This window comes from Hylobates moloch, unplaced genomic scaffold (assembly GCF_009828535.3).
Source record: "Hylobates moloch isolate HMO894 unplaced genomic scaffold, HMol_V3 SCAFFOLD_5, whole genome shotgun sequence".
Classification (NCBI taxonomy): Eukaryota; Metazoa; Chordata; class Mammalia; order Primates; family Hylobatidae; genus Hylobates; species Hylobates moloch.
The window spans coordinates 146,690,585-146,714,977 of record NW_026652280.1 but is presented as its reverse complement, the minus strand read 5'-3'; the positions used below and the strand labels follow the sequence as shown (position 1 = coordinate 146,714,977).

The 24,393-nt window shown below is 37.8% G+C and overlaps 1 protein-coding gene across 1 annotated transcript in view; it reads right to left on the bottom strand.

The window, feature by feature from the left end:
- The window catches only part of LOC131383620 (embryonic stem cell-related gene protein-like), an 89,063-nt gene extending 71,622 nt beyond the window's left edge, over positions 1 to 17,441 (bottom strand). Inside the window, exon 1 of the mRNA XM_058439871.1 lies at positions 17,392 to 17,441. The gene's annotated coding sequence lies outside the window, so the exon portion shown is untranslated. The remainder of the gene's footprint in view (positions 1 to 17,391) is intronic.
- Between the last annotated feature and the right edge of the window lie 6,952 nt (positions 17,442 to 24,393).

Sequence of the window (24,393 nt, the reverse complement as noted above, 5' to 3'; positions counted from 1 at the left end):
TGTGTGTGTGTGTGTGTGTGTGTGTGTGTGTGTGTGTGTGTGTGTGTTTAGCTATATGGATTGCTATGTAGATAGACAGATACTTTATCCCTTAAATTGTGTTGTCCTTTTGTATCCTCCACTGTCTGGTAAGCTAGTTTAGTGCTTAATAGCAGCACAGTCTCTATGTGTTGTTATAAATCATTCACTGGAATCTCTAATGTTAAAATATCAGGGCTATTTGGCACAAGAGACTGGTATAATCCAAAATAGGGAAAGCTTGTATTTTATGACTATTATGACTAGCTTTGAGCAGTGAAAAAATAAATTTAATTAGTATTACAAAAATGCAACCCCTGTGGTTTACCCTGAATTATACATATGACAAAACATCTCAGGCAATTAACCTGGATGTGGCAGATATAGGGCGTGCCATATGACAATGTATGAAAGAATGCTATTGCCCTATTTATAATTGTCTAGTAAATGATGTCTAGAATTCTAAGCATAACAATAGTTATTAAATACACTTGAATGAAACCAAAATACTTTGTAGCCAGTATATATCACCATTCTTTTCTTTTACAGATAAGATTCTTCTTGCCATATAGTCTGTTTTTCCAAAATCAACAGCATTCTTGTAACAACTCCCTCCCCATCTTCTGCTTTTGTGGGAAGATTCTGTACCTAGATCGTATTCTGTTCACAGAAACTTTGAATTTTCAACCTGTGTTGTTTTAGAATCCAGATGCTTCATTTGTCAGTTTTAAACTCTCATTTTTATCCAACTCTTACTACTTTAAAAAATGCTTGGAGTTGCCAAAAAGTTAGTTTAATAAGTGGTAGTATTTGTTAGAGTGCTAGATGAACTACCAGTTGACTGTGACCTAATATATAGTTAGATTTGTGAAAAGAAAATATTAAAATCAGTAATTTTAGTAGAAAGATTTTTTAAATAACTTGTAAAGAGCCCTGTTATGTATAACTGCAATAATTAGCCAAGTCACTTTATGTCCAGAGAAGCTGGAACTAATTGCCTGGTTCCGTGTATTCTCAAATATTGAGGAATTTTTCAGCTACATACAAACACACACACATACTCACACAAATCACAGCTTTCAAGGATTTGCCTTTTGTCTGTCAGACTGATAAGTATCTTATACAAAAGGGTAAACATCATATAAATACACAACTATATAAATTTATCAACATGTAAGAAAAAACAATAATACTTTAATTCTAATATTCCTTTAGATATATATTTTAGGTCAATATATCCAGAGATAGCACTATTCATTTTTAATGACTAGGAGTGCAGTACAACTGTGAGAAGTATGTCTCTAGCACTTAGACTTAGCAACATCTTCACCACCTCACATGGCAGACAAAACTGACATAAAAAAAATAGTAAATTGTCTGTCCACACATTTCTACTGAAAAAACGGTTATACAGCTACATCTAGATGCATGTGCAATTCAACAGCCCTGATATAAAACATTAAAAGCATATGAGATAATTTCTAACTTGAATTTTTTTTTTTTTTTTTTTTTTTTGAGACGGAGTCTCGCTCTGTCGCCCAGGCTGGAGTGCAGTGGTGCGATCTCACCTAACTGCAACCTCCACCTCCCAGGTTCAAGCAATTCTTCTGCCTAAGCCTCCCGAGTAGTTGGGACTACAGGTGCACACTGCCACGCTCGGCTAATTTTTTGTATTTTAGTAGAGACAGGGTTTCACCGTGTTGCCCAGGCTGATTGCGAACTCCTGAGCTGAGGCAATCTGCCTACCTTGGCCTCCCAAAGTGCTGGGATTACAGGCATGAGCCAGAATTTTTTAAATATACAATCATTTTGCACTATCTTTATTATATCACGCTAACTAGCATTTTATATTTGTATAGGACTTAAAGAATAGACTATCACATGCATTGGATTAAATTATTGTAATTAAATAAGAAAATTTATATTATTCTAACTTCATTGTTGTTAAAATGTTACTTACATTTTTTTATTATACTTTAAGTTTTAGGGTGTATATGCACAATGTGCAGGTTAGTTACATATGTATACATGTGCCATGTTGGTGTGCTGCACCCATTAACTCGTCATTTAACAGTAGGTATATCTCCTAATGCTATCCCTCCCCTCTCCCCCCAACCCACAACTGTCCCCGGTGTGCGATGTTCCCCTTCCTGTGTGCATGTGTTCTCATTGTTCAATTCCCACCTATGAGTGAGAACATGCGGTGTTTGGTTTTTTTGTCCTTGTGATAGTTTGCTGAGAATGATGTTTTCCAGCTTCATCCATGTCCCTACAAAGGACATGAACTCATCATTTTTTATGGCTGCATAGTATTCCATGGTGTATATGTGCCACATTTTCTTAATCCAGTCTATCGTTGTTAGACATCTGAGTTGGTTCCAAGTCTTTGCTATTGTGAAAGGGGACACAATAAACATATGTGTGCATGTGTCTTTATAGCAGCATGATTTATAATCCTTTGGGTATATATCCAGTAATGGGATGACTGGGTCAAATGGTATTTCTAGTTCGAGATCCCTGAGGAATCATGACACTGACTTCCACAGTGGTTGAACTAGTTTACAGTCCCACCAACAGTGTAAAAGTGTTCCTATTTCTCCACATCCTCTCCAGCACCTGTTGTTTCCTGCTTTTTTAATGATGGCCATTCTAACTGATGTGAGATGGTATCTCACTGTGGTTTTCATTTGCATTTCTCTGATGGCCAGTGATGATGAGCATTTTTTCCTGTGTCTTTTGGCTGCATAAAGGTCTTCTTTTGAGAAGTGTCTGTTCATATCCTTTGCCCACTTTTTGATGGGGTTGTTTGTTTTTTTCTTGTAAATTTGTTGGAGTTCATTGTAGATTCTGGATATTAGCCCTTTGTCAGATGAGTAGGTTGCAAAAATTTTCCCCATTCTGTAGGTTGCCTGTTCACTCTGATGGTAGTTTCTTTTGCTGTACAGAAGCTCTTTAGTTTAATTAGATCCCATTTGTCAATTTTGGCTTTTGTTGCCATTGCTTTTGGTGTTTTAGACATGAAGTCCTTGCTCACGCCTATGTCCTGAATGGTAATGCCTAGGTTTTCTTCCAGGGTTTTTATGGTTTTAGGTTTAACATGTAAGTCTTTAATCCATCTTGAATTAATTTTTGTAAAAGGTGTAAGGAAGGAATCCAGTTTCAGCTTTCTACATATGGCTAGCCAGTTTTCCCAGCACCATTTATGAAATAGGGAATCATTTCCCCATTTCTTCTTTTTGTCAGCTTTGTCAAAGATCAGATGGTTGTAGATAACGCGGCATTATTTCTGAGGGCTCTGTTCTGTTCCATTAGTCTATATCTCTGCTTTGGTACCAGTAGCATGCTGTTTTGGTTACTGTAGCCTTGTAGTACAGTTTGAAGTCAGGTAGCGTGATGCCTCTAGCTTTGTTCTTTTGGCTTAGGATTGACTTGGCAATGTGGGCTTACATTTTTTTAAATCATTATGTAGTTACAAAAATTCTTTCTCTTAAACTTAATTTTTAGCTAGTCCAGGGACTTCAGTCAGTTTTCGCTAATTTGGATTGAATTGACTGGATTTATTTGAACAGGCAGTTGTCCTAGGGCAGTCTAAGAATGATTGAGACAAAAATGTCAAATGGAACGTTCAACAAGATAGAGTGTGCTTAGCAGTCAGTGGCCAGAGGACTGGAGTTCAGTATCCATGAAGATTCACTAAAGACAGGAAGCAACGTTAGATTCTGAGCTTTAAATATTTTGTGGCAACAAGTAGATGATCCACTGTGATGCAGTTCGGAGATAGCACACGCAGGTCAGAAGTAGGAAAGACAAAGCAGAAGCATAAACAGAAAAACGTCCAAGTGAATTGACTATTCAATTTCTATTTTCAAGGTTCTCAGACCAACTGGAAAGCAGCTTGCAAATCTTTAGTATTTAAGCAAAGTTAACAAGGACATAACTGAATATTAAGTATTCAGCTGAAGTGGAAACTGTTGGATTCCTACCTGATTAGACACTCCTGGAAATTCCACTCCCAGCTCTGCATGCTTGTCTTCTAGGGACTGGAATCTATAGTCATCTTCAGCATCCTTGTGGTGCTGGAGTCACTTGTCCCAGAGAGGAAAGTGCCTGGGAGTTTAGGTTTTCACAGGACATGCAATAGCCAATGATGGACTAATGCCGTGTTTTAAAGGGTCAACTGCCTTTACCTTGACACGGGACAAACTACAATGTAATTTACACCCGAGTGCTCTCTGCACCTGCAATTGTACCTTCCTTGGTTTTTTGGCCTTTCCCCCTCCCATACTGGTTTATCATCAGAGCCCTTGTACACGAATTCTACTTTTAATATTCCCTTCTAGGGAAACAAGACTGAACCACCTGCTAAACAATTAGGACTACATGAGTAACTCAATTAGAATTACAGCCTTAATCCAAGGAAAAAGTTTAATGACTCACTCTGCAAACCATGCTCACTATGCAGTTTATATTAGGTGTGAGGAAGTGTATCTCAAAACATAGTCTGAGAATCACCTGCATCAGAATCTTTTTGGATGGTTATAACAAGCAGGGCTTTTGCCACTTACCTACTGGATCAGAGTCGCTGAGTTGGGGCATGGAGGTTTCCATCTTTAAAGACAGCCTCTAGTGATGCTTATGCACATCGGAGTTAAAAAGAATACTCTGATTTAAATCATGTATGAAAAGCAGGTTTATTTCCCAGCTTCCATATGGTTGGAACTGCTATTTGTAGCGTAGTTTAGGCTGGCTATGGCAAAGAAACCAGACAGAGCTGATGTTATCTGAAAGTATACACACTGTCTGCCAGAGTCAATTTATTTGAGATAATAGATTTACTTAGGACTCTTTTTAAGGATGAAGAGTCCAAGATCTAAAGAGGTTAAGTGATTTGTCCAATAGCATGAAAGGCTATCTTTAGATGGTAAGAAGCCCAGATATCCAAATTCCAAAAACTTTGTACTCCTCTTATCCATGTTACCTCCTATGGCTGTTCATATTACAGCTCTTGAATTAAAGCAAAATTATTATAACGGCCACCACCAACAAAATATTTACAACCACAGTTGATAGTATTGCCTATTTCGGATTTGCCTATGAAGATATTGAACACATATCTGCTTCGGTGAGAAAAGATTTGTTCCACGCATATTTCTAGACATTTCCCCTTCATTGTGCTATATGGCCATATAAGACAGATTCTGATGGCTTCAGGGGCTAGCAACAGAGCAGCTGCATATGGGAATGTACAGCATCCCATATGGATGAGACTTTTTCTAGAATATATGAAAATATTTAGTGGCTTAAATTAATTAAGCAATAGAATGGTTACCTTTATACACACAAAAAATCATATTCCTGGCATCATGTAAAAAAGCAAGCATTAGCTAACTAAATTGTTCACTGTTTAACTAGTTGATTTATTATCACATGGATGGAAGCTGAGTGTTTACACAATTGTACATATGACCACATTCTAATAACAAACAAATGTTTGAGGGATTATCTCTTATTTTTGAATGCCGATGCTTTGACTCTCATTAATATATATAGTCAAGTGCTGAGTATATAGTTTTAAATTTAACTTCTATTAATTTTGTTTTTTAATCTAAGAGAGAAATGGAAAATCAAAACAATAAAAATTTGGAATTTTCTTAGTGGTTTTTCAATACATCTACTGGTAGTAAAAGTGAATTGGCTGATACTTGTGCTTTATAATTAAAATATATTTACAATTTTATTTAATATGAAATTAGCATTTGCAGCCTTTAATCATTATAGTTTTAGATGAGTTTCATTCAATTCGGGGTACATTTTCTTTTCACTTAGAGAAATACGATTTTTTTGTGTTGCTTTTTGTGATTATTTTGGATTTGTGCTATAGCTAGACCCTGAAATGGCTACATTTAAAATAAATCATTCATGAGTTTTTGTTTTGTGTAGTTCTTAAAGTATCTTATTGGACAGGACGTTGTGAGTGCGTGCATGTTATTTTTCTTTTTTTTATTGGCAACCATGGCACGCTACATACTAACTGCAAAACACAAATATTAAATTTTATATTTTTATACCTAAAATGTAATCCAGAAGCTTTAGAGAATGTCAAGAACTGGTCTCTCTCTTAAAAAGCACAGCTTAGTCTGATATAAATTTATTAAGGTGTGTAGCTATGCCAAGTCTCACCATGAGTAGATAGTTCTATAAAATGACCATTGAAAACATAGAGTAGCAATTGTCAATCTATACAAATCTGCTGTATGTTCCATAAGCTGCAGTGCTTATTTTTCCATCTAGTCTTATATCGTTAGCCCATTGGGTAGGACTTTTTATTCCTGTTAATACTCTGCAAATAGTTCCTTTTCTAAATCAATCTTGCTTTAGCTCTTAAGGCTTGTTCTCAACCACGAAGAAGAAAATAAACAAAGACTAGGGCTCATTAGTATACATGCTCCTTCCTCCTTTGCTTTTATTTCCAGTTATTATTTATCTTCATTTTGAATGTATATATACCTTGTGTTTATATATTTATTTACTTATTATTATAAAATACAGACAATTTTTAACCCACATCTCAAAAGCTGCTGTAGACTTTGTTCATTTGTTTTTACTTGATGACTCTAATTTCAATGCTACATCCAGAGAATCTCCTATTACATTAGGGGATTGTCTTAGTCCATTTTGTGCCAGAATGCCCGAGACTGGGACATTTATAAATAATGTAAAGTTTTTTCTCAAGGTTCTGGAGGTTGGCAAGTATAAGATTGAGGGACCATCTTCTGGTGAGGGCCTTCTTGCTGTACAGTCTCCCAGCAGAAGACAAAAGGGCAAGAGATGGTGAGAGAGGACCAAAGTTGCCCTTTCATATGGCACCAATTCAAACCATGAAGGTGGAGCCCTTATGTCCTAATCATCTCTTACAGGTCCCACCAGTTAATACTGTTACAATGGCAATTACATTTCAACCAGAATTTTGGAGGAGACAAATATTGCAACCATACCATCGATAAAATGACATTTTGGTATAACGGAAAGATTTAACACTGATGAAAGTTTGATTGGGGTAAAGCTGTCTGATTAGCATGTATGGACTCTGGCATGCCGTGTCACCTCCTTCTCTCAGTTTCTGCACCTATAAAATAAAGATACTTATGACGATACTTTATTCGGCAGACTGGATAATGACATAGAGATGCCCACACTCTAATCTCTGAAACATGTGACTGTGTTGTCTTACATGGCAAAAGGAACTTTGTAGATGGAGTTTAGACTTCAGACCTTAAAATAGGAAGGCTATCCTGGATTATCTGTGTGGGTAAAATGTTATCACATGGCATTCTTAAAGTTAAAGAGGATGGTAGAAGGTTCTGAGAGATCCAGTGACAGAATATGAAAGCATGAAAGAGGCTCAACGCACCATTACTTGCTTTAGAGACAAAGGAAAGGAACAACTTGCTAAGCAACTCAGATAGTCCTTAGAAGCTGAGAATAGCTCTCAGCTGACAGCAAGTAAAAAAATGGGGAGCTCAGTTCTAGAACCAAAAGGAACTGAATTCTGCCAACAACTGATTGAGCAAGGCAACAGATTCTCCGCTAGAACTTCCAGAAAGGAACACAGCCTGATGACACCTCACAAAACTATGAGATAATAAACTTGTGTTGTTTTTACCACCACATTTGCGTTTATTTGTTAATGACAACAATAACAACTAATGCAATATGGTTGAAGCAAATATTAACTGTTTGTGAAAACATTTTTCAAGCTTCAAAGTATAATTCAGTTTTATAAACATTTGTTAAAGTCTCACCCTGAACACACTGATATGTGCCAGGGATATAAAGAAAGGTAAGATATCATCCCCGGCCTCCAAAAACTAATATTTTATCAGAAGAGACTAGCATATAAACAAATAAATCAAAGGCATTCTATGTCAAATTTCTTGTAAGAGGTGCCATGTCAGGAACAGTGACAGGATAAATGAGAAAGTTTAGCTTCTGTAGTTGTATATTATCTTGTATTTTTAGCCTTCATTGAAGAGAATGATTAGATTTTTCAACACAACAGAAAATTCCTTTTTTTTCCGCTCTAAAACTCTGTAAAAATATATTTGGGTATAAAATTATTTTATGCAACACATTCATGAGTTCTAGATAATGGCCCATATTCAGTTGGTTAAAAAAAGATTTTGCTACTTTCAATTCTTAAAGTGTAAACAATTTTTGAACTCTTGAGCTCAAGTAATCAGAGTATGCTCAATCTGCTCTTCAAATATGAGGTCTTAGATGCATTGTAATTTGTTGAAAATAAATTTATTACTGGAGAATGGGCTTGCCTTATGCACACAGAATCATATGTTGTCATTGTGCTTGTGATGGTAAATTTTATAAGTCAATGTGGTTAGACTACGGTACTCAGATGGCAAAACACTGTTCTATATGTTACTGTGGAGGTGTTTTTCAGACGTGATTAACATTTAAATTAGTAAATTTTTGAGCAAAGCAGAATAACTTCAGTAATGTGGATGGGCTTTATGAAATTAATTGATGGCTTTAAGAGAGAGTATCTCAAGGAAAAAGCAATTCTGCCTCTAGCCAGCCTTCAATCTCGGCTGCAACATCAGCTCTTCCCTGCCTCTCTGGGGTTACTGCAGATTATGGACTTGCCAATCCCCACAATTGTGTGAATAAATTCTCTAAAATAAATCTCACTACATGTATATATATCCTATTGGTTCTAATGATTCCGTTTCTCTGGGAAATTCTGACTAATAACTTTGATAAGTTCTTGTCATTGATGATAAACTATTCTATAAAATAAACTCATTCTGCTTTCTTCATAAAATGGCATGATCTTTTAAAAATGATGTAATGTTTTCTGTATACAATTGTGTAAGTAGGCTGGGTGCAGTGGCTTATGAGTATAATCCCAACAATTTGGGAGTCTGAGGCAGAAGATCGCTTCAGCCTAGGAGATCGAGACCAACCTGGGCAACATTGTAAGACCCCATTTCTACAAAAAATACATAAATCATCCCGTCGTGATGGAGTGCCTGTAGTGCTAAGTTACTTGGGAGGCTGAGGTGGGTGGACAGCTTTAGCCTGAGAGGTCAAGGTTGCAGTGAGCTGTGATTGTGGCACTGCACTCCAGCCTGGGTGAAAGAGCAATACTCTGTATCAAAAAAATAAAAATATATAAATAAATAAAACTGTATAAGTAAAGTAAGAAAAGAAAGGTTTTCCTGATAAACACGAGTCAAAATTAAATTTCTACAAATTGTAATAGATTTCTGTTAAAATAATTTAGAAGAGTACACATTAAACTTTTATTTTACTGCTACATATATTAGATAATAGTTCTTTAAATGTGAGCAGGGGAACTAAAATCTACAAAAAAAACACATAAGATAGAATGAAATATAACTTAAAAGAATAAAATCTTTTGATTTATTTTGAACATATATTCTACTTCTGAATGTTCCTAATACTGTCAAGTTACTGCCATGAAAATAATTCTGTATATTTAGCATTCATTACTATGAGTGTTATGCTTATAGACCTATCTATTGTTTTATTTCATCTAGAAGATACAAATAAAAGCTAGATATTATTTTTTCCTATTTCTATATTTGAAAGTGAATTCTTAGGGGGAGTCATATAACTTAGAGTCATATAGTTAATTAGGAGGATGGACCAAATCTTCTAGTGTTCCTAGAAGTGAGATAAATGAGAAGCCTACCGAAATCTTACTTAATCTTTATAAGCAGAAAAGTTCTAGGTCAAGTGAAGGAAACTCTAACATGAATCAAAAGAAGAGAGAGTCACCCTTCCTAAGTCAATTCCTAGACTTGAGCTTGTTTATCGACCCAGAACACCTTAAATTAAGGGATCAACCACGTCCCTTGGGGGAAGGACTCTGGTACACTATCAAAAATGTATTCGGCTAATCCTTTTTCCAGACTTCCCCAAAGTGACCTACAGTCTTTTACCAGAGTAGCTGTGCATGGAGGAAAGGAAATAATCACAACTTCTAGAGACTGCTGGACACTGGCTCTGAACTGACACTAATTCTAGGAGATGCAAAATGTCACTGTGACCCACAGGTTAGAGTAGTGGCTTGTGAAAGTCAGGTGACCATTGGAATTTTAGTTCTGGTTCACCTCACAGCAGAATCAGTGTGTCCCTGAACCCATCCTGTGACTATTTTCCCAGTTCCAGGGTGCATAATTGGACTAGATATACTCAGTAGCTGGCAGAATTCCCACATTGGTTTCCTGACCCATACAGTGAGGGGTATTATGTTGGGAAAGACGAAGTGGACGCCACTAGAATTTCCTGTACCTAGGAAAATAGTAGGCCAAAAGCAATATAATATTCCTGGAAAGATTACAGCAACTAGTGCCACATTAAAGACTTGTAGGATGCAGAGGTGGTGATTCCCACCACATCTCGATTCAACTCTCCTATTTGGCTTGTGCAGACCACAGATGGATCTTGGATAATGACAACGGATTATCATAAGTTTAACCACGTGGTGACTCCAACTGCAGCTGCTATACCAGCTGTGGTTTTACTGCTTGAGCAAATTAACACATTCCCCTGTACTTAGTATGCAGCTATTTATCTGGTAGATGCCTTTTTTCTCCATCCTTGCCAATAAAGACCATCAGAAGCAGTTTGCTTTCAGTGGGCAAGGCCAGCAATGCACCTTCCATGTCGTAGCTCAGGGGTATATCAACTCTCTAACCCTATACATAATTTAGTTTGCAGTGCTTTTGATCACCCTTTGCTTCCACTAGATTCTATATTATCAATTACATTGACGATATTATGCTAATTGGACCCAGGGAGCAAGAAATAACAACAACTTCAGACTTACTGGTAAGGAATTAACATGCCAAAGAGTAGGAAATCAATATGACAAATTCTGGAATCTACTGTCTTGTTAAAATTTCTAGTGGTCCATTGGCGGTGGCATGTTGAGATAACATACCAATTTATTAGCTGTGGCCAATGGCTTGGCTGGATGGTTAGGAGCTTGGAAGAAACATGATTGAAAAATTCATGACAAGGAAATTTGAGGAAGAGTATCAGGATAGACCTCTGTGGGCAGAAAATATAAATATATGTGTGCCATGTGAACGTTCAGTAAAGAGTGACCTCAGCAGAGAAGAGTTTTACAAATCAGGTGGATAGGATGTCCTGTCCAGTGGTTACCGGTCAGCCTCTTTCCTGAGACACCACTGTCCTCATCGAATGAGCTCATGAATGAAGTGGCCGTGGTGTCAGAGATGGAGAGACAGAGGTTATGCATGGCTCAGCAACATGGGCTTCTACTCACCAAGGCAGACCTGACTATGGTTCCTGCTGAGTTTTTAATCTTCTAGTAGCAGAGATCAACAATTTTTCCAACATGGCATCATTTATTTGGGTGTTCAGCCTATTACCTAGAGGCAAGTTGATCCTATTGGTCCACCTCCGTCAGGGAAGGGGCAGCGTTTTGTTCTTATTGAAACAGATGCTTACTCTATTTAGATACAGTTTGCCTTCCTTGCATACAATGCTTCCTCCAAAACTACCATTCATGGACTTACAGAATGCCTTATTCACCGTTATGATATTCCACACAGCATTGCTTCTGATCAGGGAACATATCTCACAACAAAAGCATGGGGCAATAAGCCATGCACATGGGTCTTAACCATATTTTCCACCATACTGAACAGCTGGTTTGACAGAGCAGTGGAATGGGCCTTTTGAGAGCTCAGTTACAGCACCAGCTAGGTGGCAATACTTTTCAGGGCTGGGAAAGGTTTTCCTAGGCTATATATGCTCTGAATCAGCATCCAATATACAGTGCTATTTCTCCCACAGTCAAGATTTTTGAGGTCAGGAATAAAGGGTGGAAATGGAAATAATACTACTTAAAATTACCCCCAGTAACCCATTCGCAAAATATTTGCTGCTTTGTAGTAGGCCCAAAGCTGTCTCTCTGAAGAATCCCGACTAATACAGCTATTGCCACTTTTTACATGAATCGCTGTTCAATCATATTCAATGTTCTCCATGAGAGCACATTCTCTGTGAATGGAGTATGAGAATTTAGGTCTTTCTGCATAGTGATTTTCTTGTTCTGTCTTCCTTTTCTTTTGTGGTTCTGTTTTCACATTTGATTTTTAAAATGTAACCATGAGTTTTAAATAATAAATTTATGGGCAATCTGCAAAAATTTAGTAACACTTTTGTGAATAGTTTATAACCCTTCGTGATGTACAGTTTATTTTTTTATTTGGGATATGCATTTGAATAAGTTTGTCAAACATTTAGGAGACTGTCAAAGAAATTCTAGAAACATTTTGCTAATTGATTTCCTTTATCTAAACTGATTATTAAAATGGTCACTCAATATTCAGTCTTCTAAGTGAGTGTGTTAAGTGAAAATAAAGACCAGCTCACTTAAGATACCAGAAGACTTTAAAGTGAAGACTCGCTGGGTAAAGTGAGTAAAGGTTACATATATAGATTTTTCCCCCATAAATTATTTATTTTCACTTATCATCATTATCAAGAATATAGTTTTAGCCAAGTCTCCATCAAAGCTGTTTTTCATCTTCTCTTCCTTCTCCTAACTTGTTTTACAACTTGGGAAAACAGCTGTCAATTGAAGTCACTTGTGTGTGGATAACGTCACTTCTTTTTCAGCCCAAACTAGGTCGTGTCCTCTTCACATGTACTACTTGCTTTTTCCTCATAATACTTATGACAGTTTAGAAACTGATGCTTATTTGTATTATAATTATTCCCTGATGTCTCTTCCCAAAATTGTCCAAATCTTTGAAGGCAGGATCATAATTTTGCACACTATTATATTCCAAGTTTCTGGCATACAGACTGGGTTAAAGAAGGACTTCTATAAGCATTTGATGAATGAAAGAATTAAAAAGTTGACATGCGGTAATAATATATTTGCATGTGCACCTTAGACTTTAATCACTTAGATGCAGGATTTTTTTTTTTCTTTCATAGTGAAAGAATTTAGCACAGCAGATATACAATAAGATTTTTGAAGAGAGAATTGTTTTTTACAAAAAGGAAAAATAATGAATACTCCTAGGCATTTATTTCATTATGTTCAGTATTCACAGAGTAAATTTGAAAATATTTTTGTTTGGTTTTATAGGGCCTATAGTTAAATGCAATTTACAAATAGATGTGAACTTTATGAGAACAGGAGTTTTCTTTCTCTTGGATTTATCAAGACTATAGTGCTCATTATCAGTAAAGGAGCAAATGCTGAATATAATAAAGTAGGTTAAAAATTTGAAAGGCTTAGGCATTTATTCACTTTTAGATTCATTTTCCAAGGTGTTTCAAAATGAGTATGAATGAATGATTCAGAGAGTTTGTTTTTCATTGTCTATTGAGAAAAGCTTCAATAGATAAAAATTACTGTTTTGAGGTCAACTACCAACAGTTAGAGAACTACCATAATTTGTTTGGTGATAGTAAATGAGACCAAATCAAACATTTATTTATTATGGAATTCAAAACTGTCTAGATGGGTTTCCTGGAAATAGACAGACTTGAAAATAGAGATTATACAAAGAAAATAAGATGGGATAGAGGAATAGGAAGTTCGTGCATATCATTTACAATACTGAGAGGGAAAATAAGTGGTATATTGAGTTCAGCACGTGAAAAATGTTTTGGGAAAAGCATAACAATTTTTGGAGGGTAAAGGGCATTCTGTAAAACAGCCATTCATTGATAATGATTTGGTCGATTGGCTCTAAATTGCAATAAAGCCTGATATTAGTCAGGTTTATTGTTTAGCTGAACCATTTTTCACTTAAATGGGTAATTTAGCTATGAATCTATTTTTCCTTTTGTGGAATTTTAAATGTTTATTTTCAAATGTAATATAACTACAATGCATCAATAGAAAAGTATAACTTTAAGAGAGTCATCTTAATCTAGATTTACAGAAGAATATGTATGATGCTTAGTATTCTTTAATGTTGTAGCTCAAACATTTGTAGGAACACTGAGCAGAAGACATTAGCTTGATTTTGAAGTCCTTAATTTCCAAACATTTTGGTAATTTTATTGTGTATAACCTCTTATAGTTCAGGTCATTTTTGCAGATGCCAAATTCAAGAAAATTGAATATCTAAAATGAACGGTAAAAGAGCATAGCTATATTTTTCCTTAGCTAAGAAACATTAACAATAAAATGTCTTTCCTTATAAAATCTCTCATAATTTCTCAAAGTAAATGTTTTGGTTTATGATACAAAACTTGATTTCCTTTTTTATTAAAAATAAATTTATATATTCAAGTTATAAATATAGACATTTGAATTAGATTAAGTTTGCTGAATATAAATGTAATTAAATGAAAGTTATATGATGGCATCTTCTATAATGACAAGAATATCACATCTTAAGTGTGAAGAGAATGAGCACAGAAAGTTTCTCAAAGCTTCCTAGTAAAGCAATAATGAATAATTACATTTTGTACAATGAGATACAGATAACATAATGCAATAGTTCAATTCTATATTCATAATAAGGAAATAAAATAATAAATTTTTCAAATATATCTAAGTACATCAAAGTCATTTTCTTTCACTTGGTCCTTGCTTGTCATTGAGATGTAGTTTATCAGAGGTACACCATCAACATTACAGCATAAAATATTTATTCTCAAGCCTCCAAAGAGGACTAATCCTGAAATAGGTGAATAATGCTTAGGAACTTACATTTTAGATATTTCACTTGTAGGTGGACTTTTATGAGGTTTTATAAACCAACAAAAGCAACCAGGTTGCTAAGCATGTGAGTTAAGGAGAGAGATGTTGTATAAGGCAAAATGTATTAAAGTGTTGGGCTCACTATTTCGTCATTCTGCCAGAAAAGGGGCATTTGGAATTTGCTCAGTCAGCTAATTCTCCATCCAGACTGCTTATTCCCCAATCTCCAAATCCTCCCCTTCCACTGAGGCTCTTGAGAAGAACACAAAATCTCAGATATAACGTCTGCCTGGACTTGCTCTCAGAAATTCACTGTTTCAGGCCGGGCGCGGTGGCTCACGCTTGTAATCCCAGCACTTTGGGAGCCCGAGGCGGGTGGATCACGAGGTCAGGAGATCGAGACCACGGTGAAACCCCGTCTCTACTAAAAATACAAAAAAAAATTAGCCGGGCGCGGTGGCGGGCGCCTGTAGTCCCAGCTACTCGGAGAGGCTGAGGCAGGAGAATGGCGTGAACCCAGGAGGCGGAGCTTGCAGTGAGCCGAGATTGCGCCACTGCACTCCAGCCTGGGCCACACAGCGAGACTCCATCTCAAAAAAAAAAAAAAAAAAGAAATTCACTGTTTCTCTGAGGCGTCTTACACGGTTACTGAGTCATAGCCTTTCCGAGGCTAAAGAGTCATCGAACCTTCCTTGTAATCTAGCCCAGTATATCAGGTTTAGAGATTATGTGGGGTTTGGGGCCAAAGCTATGGGTAGAAATAAAGAATTTGTCTGAAACCGTACCTGGCCTTTACCTGGCCTTTGTATACTTCCTAAAAACCTGGTATGATTTATCAATTATTTGGAGATTTTAGGTTCTAATTACTTATTTTTATTGAATTATGGCTAATCTATGTCATAAATATCTTTGTGTTGTTTTTAAGAAGATGAAAATATACACGTACAGGCACACACATATATTAAAACACCAATCAGAGAAAGAAGTGCATTTTCACTTTACACTCCATACGTGGTAAAACTACTCTCTTTGGATTGATTGTGATATTAGAAGTCAAACAAAGATTATTACATTATTTCCAATTTAAGCTTTTTCTTCATTTTCCAATAATTGCATTTCTGAAGCCTCAAAGATATACTCTCAAATTTTAAGAACCTTGGGGAAATTAGCCAGTTTTGTACTAATAAATTAATGATAGTGTTGAAATAACCTTTTTCCAAGGTAACATAAAAGGCTGTAGCAATGCTCTACTTTCTTAGGTATAATACCTTTTTAATTGACCTGAAATAAGATGTGTATATTTTCCTTTCAGAAAAAGTAATTTGGCTTAATTTCAGTGAATGACATCGTATTTGGCAATCCACAACAACAAAGATATTTATGTATTTTTCCAATTCTTAATCATCTCTCAGACTGCTATTGTCCAAGGCTACTGTTAGTTTCTCTTTAAGCAATTGATACATATATTGAGAGATGCAGGCAAGGATGTTGATCTGTGTGATATTATAAAATATAGTACAATGATTCAAACTCTGCTTCAGAAAACTACAATATCACCTTCTCTTCCCTATAAAATAAAAAGTTTTAAAAATACTCAAGGTTATAATTTTATTTCCTTTCTAGCTTTTTCCATTGTTTCATTAAGTAAATATATACTTAATTATGACATATTATACTTTATAGGATCTTCAAGGAATTTTCATGAAGTAGTCAAGGAACTCTGTCTTTAAGGAGTTTCTACTTTATGCATACCTAATTTTGCTAATAGAGAAGAATAATGTAATATAAATAAAATAAGCAAAAGCACATAGTAATTTAGATGGACATACCTGACTCCAAAAATTATAACAAAGGTGAAAGTGATCAAAACTCTAATGCATATTTTTTGTATTTATTGTATGTAATTATTGCACTGTGTTTGGCACATAATTGACAATCAATAATTGTTTGTGAAATTAATAGATGATGATGGACAAGAAGAAGAAACCTGATCTAAATTGAGAAAGAAATAATAATTCCACCAATAATCTCTTATTATAGGAATGTGTGAAATATCTAGGGGACATAAAATATGCCCCCTAGAGGAATAAAATATGTCAGGAGTCTTTAGGAAGGTTATATTCCAGTTAAAGTAATCAACTTTGCCAGTCACTTTTGGTTCCCTAGTCTCCTTTCCTCCATGGGCTGCAATGACCTTTCCTAAATCCTTTAGAGATAGTGTGACCCTGTCTATACCTTGATTTTGATTTTATAGCCTCCAGACTGTTAGACAATATTTCTGTTGTTTTAAGCCACCCAGTTTGTGGCGACTTAAAACAACAAAAAATACTGAACAACATTGTAACAATTTGTTACAATTGCCACGGGAAACGAATGTGAAGTGTTAGGAAGGAAAGAAACGTATTGAGGAAGGAAGGAAATGTATATAGAATATAAAATAATTTGAGGCACCCACAATACTTAAATTGTTCATTATAAAAAGATGGATTTGCAAATACATTTGCCTGTTAATATTGTAAGACTGCGAAAAGGAACATGGCTTCTAAAGTCTTAGCAAGGCTCAGAGAACTTTTCAATTTCAAGACCCTCTTCTTGGCTAATTTTCTTTCATTTTTTAATTTAACTCATACCTGTGAAGGTTACCGAGACGTTTCTCATAACGCAGACTTGAGTTAATTTTCTGATTCATATTCTACCTCTAGCATTTCCTTAGATGGATGAATTTAGGAAAGTTACTGTATTAGTCTGGTAAGGCTGCAGTCTTAGTTACTTGGGTTGTTGCGGCAAACTACCAGAGACTGATGGCTTATAAAAAACAAAGATGTATTTCTCCCAGTTCTGAAAGCTGGAAGTCTGAGATCAGGGTACCAGGATGGTCAGGTTCCGGTAAAGGTCCTTTCCTCACATAACAGAAAGGGTGACAGAGCTCTCTGGAGTCCCCTTGAAAGGAGAACGAATCCTATTAATGAGGGCCCCACCCTTATGACCCAATAATCCCCCCAAGAGCCCACCTCCTCATACCATCACGCTGAGCTTAAAATTTCAAGATACATATTTCTGTGGGGAAACAAATTCAGTCCATGTTTTACTCCATCCTTCACCTCCTATAATTCATATCCTTCATTCCATCTCAACAACCCCAAAAGTCTTAACTAGTTTCACCTTCAACTCTGAAGTTTAAAGTCCAAAGTCTCATTTAAATGTCATCTAAATCAGAGCCAGAAGGGTGGAGCGAGATGGTAGAACAGAAGGCTCCGTGATTATCACCCCCACAGAGACATCAATTTAACAACTGTCAACACACACAAAAAAGCACTTTCATAAGAACCAAAAATCAGGTGGGCACGCATAGTACCTGCTTTTAACTTTATAACACTGAAAGAGGCACTGAAGAGGTAGGAAAAACAGTCGTGAATTACCAATGCCACCCCTCCCCCATATTCTGGTAGTGGTGGGGTGGTGCAGAGTGTTCTGTGCTCTGGGGAGAGGGAGACCACAGCCCTTGTGAGGCATAAAACTCAGTCCTGCCCTGTGATAACAGGAAAAAAAAAAAAAAAAAAAAACTGGACCAAACTCAGCTGACTCCTGCCCATGAAGGGAGCATTTAAACCAGTCCTAGTTAGAGAGGAATCACTGATCCCAGAAGTTAAAACTTGAATTCCCATAAACCTTGTCACTTTGGGGCCAAAGTGCTCTGGGGCCCAAAATAAACTTGAAAGAGAATCTAAGCCACAAAGACTGCAAATCCTGGGTGAGTCCTAGAGCTGAACTGGGCCCAGAGACAGAGGACTGGAGGACACATGATCTACTGGGACACCAGCCAGGTGGCAAGGGAGTGTTGGCATCACCCCTCCCCCTAATCTCAGGCTACACAGCTCACAGCTACAAAAAAGACCCCTTCCTTTCACTTGAGGAGGGGAGAGGGAAAAGTGGGGAGATCTTTGTCTTGCATCTTAGATACCAGCTCAACCACAGAAGAATAGGGCATTGCTCAGAGTCATGAGGCCCCTGTCCCAGGCCCTAGCTCCTGGATGGCATTTCTAGTCACATCTTGAGCCACGGGGAAACCCTCTTTCTTGAAGGGAAGAAACTAGTACTGGTAGAATTAATAACCTGTTAACTAAAGAGCCCTTGGCCACTGAACAATCAGCAGTGATACCCATGTGCTACTATGTTAAGAGCCATGGTTGACACTCTGAGACTTGCTGGCTTTGGGTGAGAATCCGCACATTTCCAGCTGTGATGGCTATGGGGCAAGACTCCTTCTGCTTGAGAAAAGCTGAGGGAAAAGTAAAGGTGACTTTATCTTGCACCTCAGGTACCAGCTCAGCAACAGAGGGGTAGAGCACCAAGTGGGCTCTTGGAGTCCCTGGTTCCAAGACTTGGCCCTTCGATGGCACTTCTGGACTTACCCTGGACCAGAGGGGAACCCACTGTGCTATAGGGTGAATCCCAGGCCAGGCAGCATTTACCACAAACTGACTAAAGAGCCCTTGGGTCTTAAGGGAACATTGGCAATAGTCTGACAGTACTTCCTGTGAGCCTGTGGTGGTGGTGGGCACATGGTGAGGCTTCTCCACCTTTGGAAATGGGAGGGAAGAGTGGGAAGGACTGTGTCTTGAGGTTTGAGTGCCAGCTAAGCTGCAGAGCATTAAAACACCAGGCAGACTTCTAAGTTTTCGACTCTAGTACCCGGCCCCTGGTGCCTCTGGACCTGCCCAGGACCTGGGGGAACTCCTTGCCATGAAGGGAAGTAAACTGTCCTGGTTGGCCTTGCCACCTGCTGAGTATAGGAACCCAGGGCCTTGAGTGAACATAGGCGGTAGCCAGGGAGTGGTTAAATCAGGCCTTGGGTGAGACTCAGTGCTGTGCTGGCATCAGGTCTGAACCAGTGCAATCCTAGTCGTGGTGGCCACAGAAGGGATTTTGTCACTCCACCCCCAGCTCCAGGTAGTTCAGAACAAACAGACTCCCTTTGCTTGGGAGAAAATAAGGAAGGAAAACAAGAGACTCTGCCTGGTAATCCAGAGGATTCTTCAGGATTTTGTCTAAGACCATCAAGGCAGTATCTCTGTGAGTCCTCAAGAACCACAGCATCACTGGGCTTGTGGTGCCCCATAAAGCAGATGCGGCTCACAGCACAACATCCAAATCCTTTAGAATATCTGGAAACAGTAGGAGTAGCTTTACTTATTTCAAAAAAAAAAATAGATTTTAAGACAAAAGCTGTAAGAAGAGACAGAGAAGGTCACTATGTAATGACAAATGGTCAGTTCAGCAAGAGACGTAATAATTTTAAATATATACGTACCCAACAGCGGAACACCCAGGTAAATAAGGCAGATATTATTAGAGCAAAAGAGAGAGATAGATCCCAATACAATATTAGCTGGAGATTTTGAAACCCCACTTTCAGAATTGGACAGATCTTTCAAACAGAAAATCAACAAAGAAACATCGAACTTAATCTTCACTATCAACCAAATGGACCTAATAAATATTTTAAGAATATTTCATCCAATGGCTGAAGAATACATATTCTTTTCTTTAGCACATGGCTCATTCTCAAGGATAGATCATATGTTAGGTCACAAAACAAGTCTTTAAACATTTAAAAAAAAAAAAAAACCTGAAATAATATCAAGTAACTTCTCTTGCCACAATGGAACAACACTAGAAATCAATAATAAGAGGAATTTTGGAAGCTATATAAACACATGGAATTAAATAATATGTTTCTGAATGACTAGTGGGTCAATGAATAAATTAAGAAGAATAAAAGACTATTGAGACAAAAGATAAAAAAAACACAACATACCACAACCTATGAGATACAGCAAAAACAATACTAAGAGGCAAGTTTACAGTTATGAGTACCTACATTAAAAAAGAAGACAGACTTCAGATAAACAACCTAATGATGCATCTTTAATAACTAGAAAAAGCAAGAGCAAACCAAAGCCAAAATTAGTGGAAGAAAATAAATAATAAAGATTAGAGCAGAAATAAATGAAATTGAAATGAAGAAAACAATAAAAAAGATCAGTGAAACAAAAAGTTGGTTTTTTGAAAAGTTAAACAAAATTGAGAAATCCTTAGTGAGACTAGGTAAGAAAAAAGGGAGAAGATCCAAATAAATAAAATCAGAGGTGAAAAATGAGATATTACAACTGACACCACAAAACTTCAAAGGATCATTAGTGGCTACTGTGTCTGGAATTGGTAGGTTCTTGGTCTCACTGACTTCAAGAATGAAGCCACAGACCCTCGTGATGAGTGTTAAAGTTCTTAAAGATGGTGTGTCTGGAGTTTGTTCCTTCTGAGGTTCAGACGTGTTTGGAGTTTCTTCCTTCTGGTGGGTTCATGGTCTCGCTGGCCTCAGGAGTGAAGCTACGGAGTTTCACAGTGAGTATTTCAGCTCATAAAGGCAGTGGGGACCCAAAGAGTGAGCAGCAGCAAGATTTATTGCAAAGAGCAAAAGAATAAAGCTTCCACAGTGTGGAAGGGGACCCGAGTGGGTTGCCACTGCTGGCTCGGGCAGCCTGCTTTTATTCCCTTATCTGGCCCCACCCACATCCTGCTGATTGGTCCATTTTGACAGGGTGCTGATTGGTGCGTTTACAAATCCCTGAGCTAGACACAGAGTGCTGATTGGTGCATTTACAATCCTCTAGCTAGATATAAAAGTTCTCCAAGTCCTCACCAGATTAGCTAGATACAGAGTGCTGATGGGTGCATTTACAAACCTTGAGCTAGACACAGGGTGCTGATTGGTGCATTTACAAACCTTGAGCTAGACACGGAGTGCTGATTGGTGCATTTGCAAACTTTGAGCTAGACACAGGGTGCTGATTCGTGTGTTTACAATCCTTTAGCTAAATATAAAGGTTCTCCAAGTCCCCACCAGATTAGCTAGATACAGAGTGCTGATTAGTGTATTTACAAACCTTGAGCTAGACACAGGGTCCTGAATCGTTATTTACAATCCTCCAGCTAAACATAAAAGTTCTCCAAGTCCCCACCCGAGTCAAGAGCCCAGCTGGCTTCACCTAGTGGATCCTGCACCATGGCCACAGGCGGAGCTGCCCACCAGTCCTGCACTGCACTCTTACACTCCTCAGTCCTTGGGCGGTGGATGGGATCGGATGCTGGAGAGCAAGGGGCGGCACCCCTTGGGGAGGCTCAGGCCACATGGGAGCCCACCACAGGGGGGGCTCGGGCATGGTGGGCTGCAGGTCCTGAGCCCTGCCCCACAGGGAGGCGGCTGAGGCCCAGCGAGAATTCGAGCACAGCATGGGCAGGCCAGCAGTGCTGGGGGACCTGGCACCCCCTCCGCAGCTGCTGGCCCACAGCTGCTGGCACCCCATCTGCAGCAGTGCTAAGCCCCTCACTGCCTGGGGCCAGCGATGCCCACCGGCCGCTCCAAGTGCAGGGCCCGCTGAGCCTGTGCCCACCCAGAACTCGCGCTGGCCCGCGAGTGCCACGTGCAGCCCCAGTTCCTGCCTGTGCTTCTCCCTCAACACCTCCCCACAAGCAGAGGGAGCCAACTCCGGCCTTGGCCAGCCCAGAGAGGGGCCTCCACAGCACAGCGGCAGGCCAAAGGGCTCCTCGAGTGTGGCCAGAGCAGATGCCAAGGCCGAGGAGGTTCTGAGAGCGAGCGAGGGCCGCCAGCACGTTGTCACCTCTCACTACTCTAAGAAATTATGTGCCATCAAACTGGAAAATCTAGAAGAAATGGCCAAATTCCTAGACACAACCTATGAAATCTGAGCCAAGAAGAAATTCAAAACATGAAGAGACAAATACCAAGTAACAAGATTGAAGCCTTCATGGAGAGTCTCCCAGAAAAGAAAAGCCCAGGACCCAATGCCTTCACTGCTGAATTTGACCAAAGATTTAAATAACTCATGCCAATTCTAGTCAGACTATTCTGAAAAAATAGAGGAGGAGGGAATACTTCCAAACTCATTCTATGAGGATGGTATTACCCTGATACCAAAACCAGACAAAGACACATCAAAAAAAAGAAAACTACAGGCAAATATCTCTGATGAATATTCATCCAAAAATTCTCAGTAAAATACTAGCAAACTGAATTCAACTATATATTAGAAAGATCCTTCATTTTGACCAAATGGGGCTTATCTCTGGGATAAAGGATGCTTTGACATACACAAATCCGTCAAATCCATCAATGTGATATCAATAGAATGAAGGACAAAAACCATATGATCATTTCAACTGATGCTGAAAAAGCATTTGATAAAATTCAACATTCCTTCATGATAAAAACCCTCAAAAAACTGGGAATGGAAGGAAGCTACTTCAACAAAATAAAAGCCATATATGACAGACCAACAGCCAGTATCATACTGAACAGGGAAAAACTGAAATGCTGTCCTCTAAGATCTGGAAAAATGACAAGGATGCCCACTTTCATCATTGCTATTCAATATAGTACTAGAAGTCCTAGCTAGAGCAATCAGACAAGAGAAAGAAATAAAGGGCATACAAATTGGAAAGGAAAAAGTCAAATTATCCTTGTTTGCTATGATATGATTTTGTATACAGAAAGACCTAAAGACTCTATAAAAAAACTAATGAAACTGATAAACAAATTTAGTAAAGTTGCAGGATAAAAAATTAACATAAAATATCAGTAGCATTTCTATATGCCAACAGTGAGAAATCTGAAAAGGAAATAAAAAAGTAGTTCCATTTATGATAACCACAAATAAAATTAAATACCTAGAAATTTTAAAAAGAAGTGAAATATCCCTATAATGAAAACTATAAAACACTGATGAAAGAAATTGAAGAAGACACACAAAACAGAAAAAATGTTTCATGTTCATGGATTGGAAGAATTAATATTGTTAAAATGTCCATACTACCCGAAGCAGTCCACAGATTCAATGAAATTCCTACCAAAATGTCAGGGACATTTTTTTTTTTTACAGAAATAGAAAAAACAATCTAAAATTTATATGGAACCACAAAAGACCCAGAATAGCCAAAGCTATCTTAAGCAAAAAGAGGAAGGAACTGGAGGAATCACATTACTCAACTTCAAATTATACTACAGAGAGATAGTAAGCAAAACAACATGGTATTGGCATAAAAGCAGACATACAGACCAATGGAACAGGATAGAAAACCCAGAAACAAATCCACACACCTATAGTGAACCCATTTTTGACAAAGGTCCCAAGAAAACACACTGGGGAAAAGAAAGATTCTTTAGTAGACGGTACTGGGAAAACTGGATTTCTATCTCTCGCCACAAATATCAAATCAAAATAGATTAAAGACTTAAATATAAGACCTCAAACTACAAAACTACTACTAGAAGACATAGGGGATACTCTGCAGGGCATTGTTCTGGGCAAAAATTTTTGGACTAATACCCCACAAGCACGGGCAACCAAAGTAAAAATGGACAAATGGGATCACAACAAGTTAAAAATCTTCTGCACAGCAAAGGAAATAATCATCCTGGAAGGTTCTACAGGAAGTTTATTGTTAATTTAGGCTACCCAGTAGCTGACTGATAGATAGGGCTGAAGATGATGGTGATGATGATGATAACATAAACAAGGCTAAGGAGGGAACCAATATTGCCATTTATAATA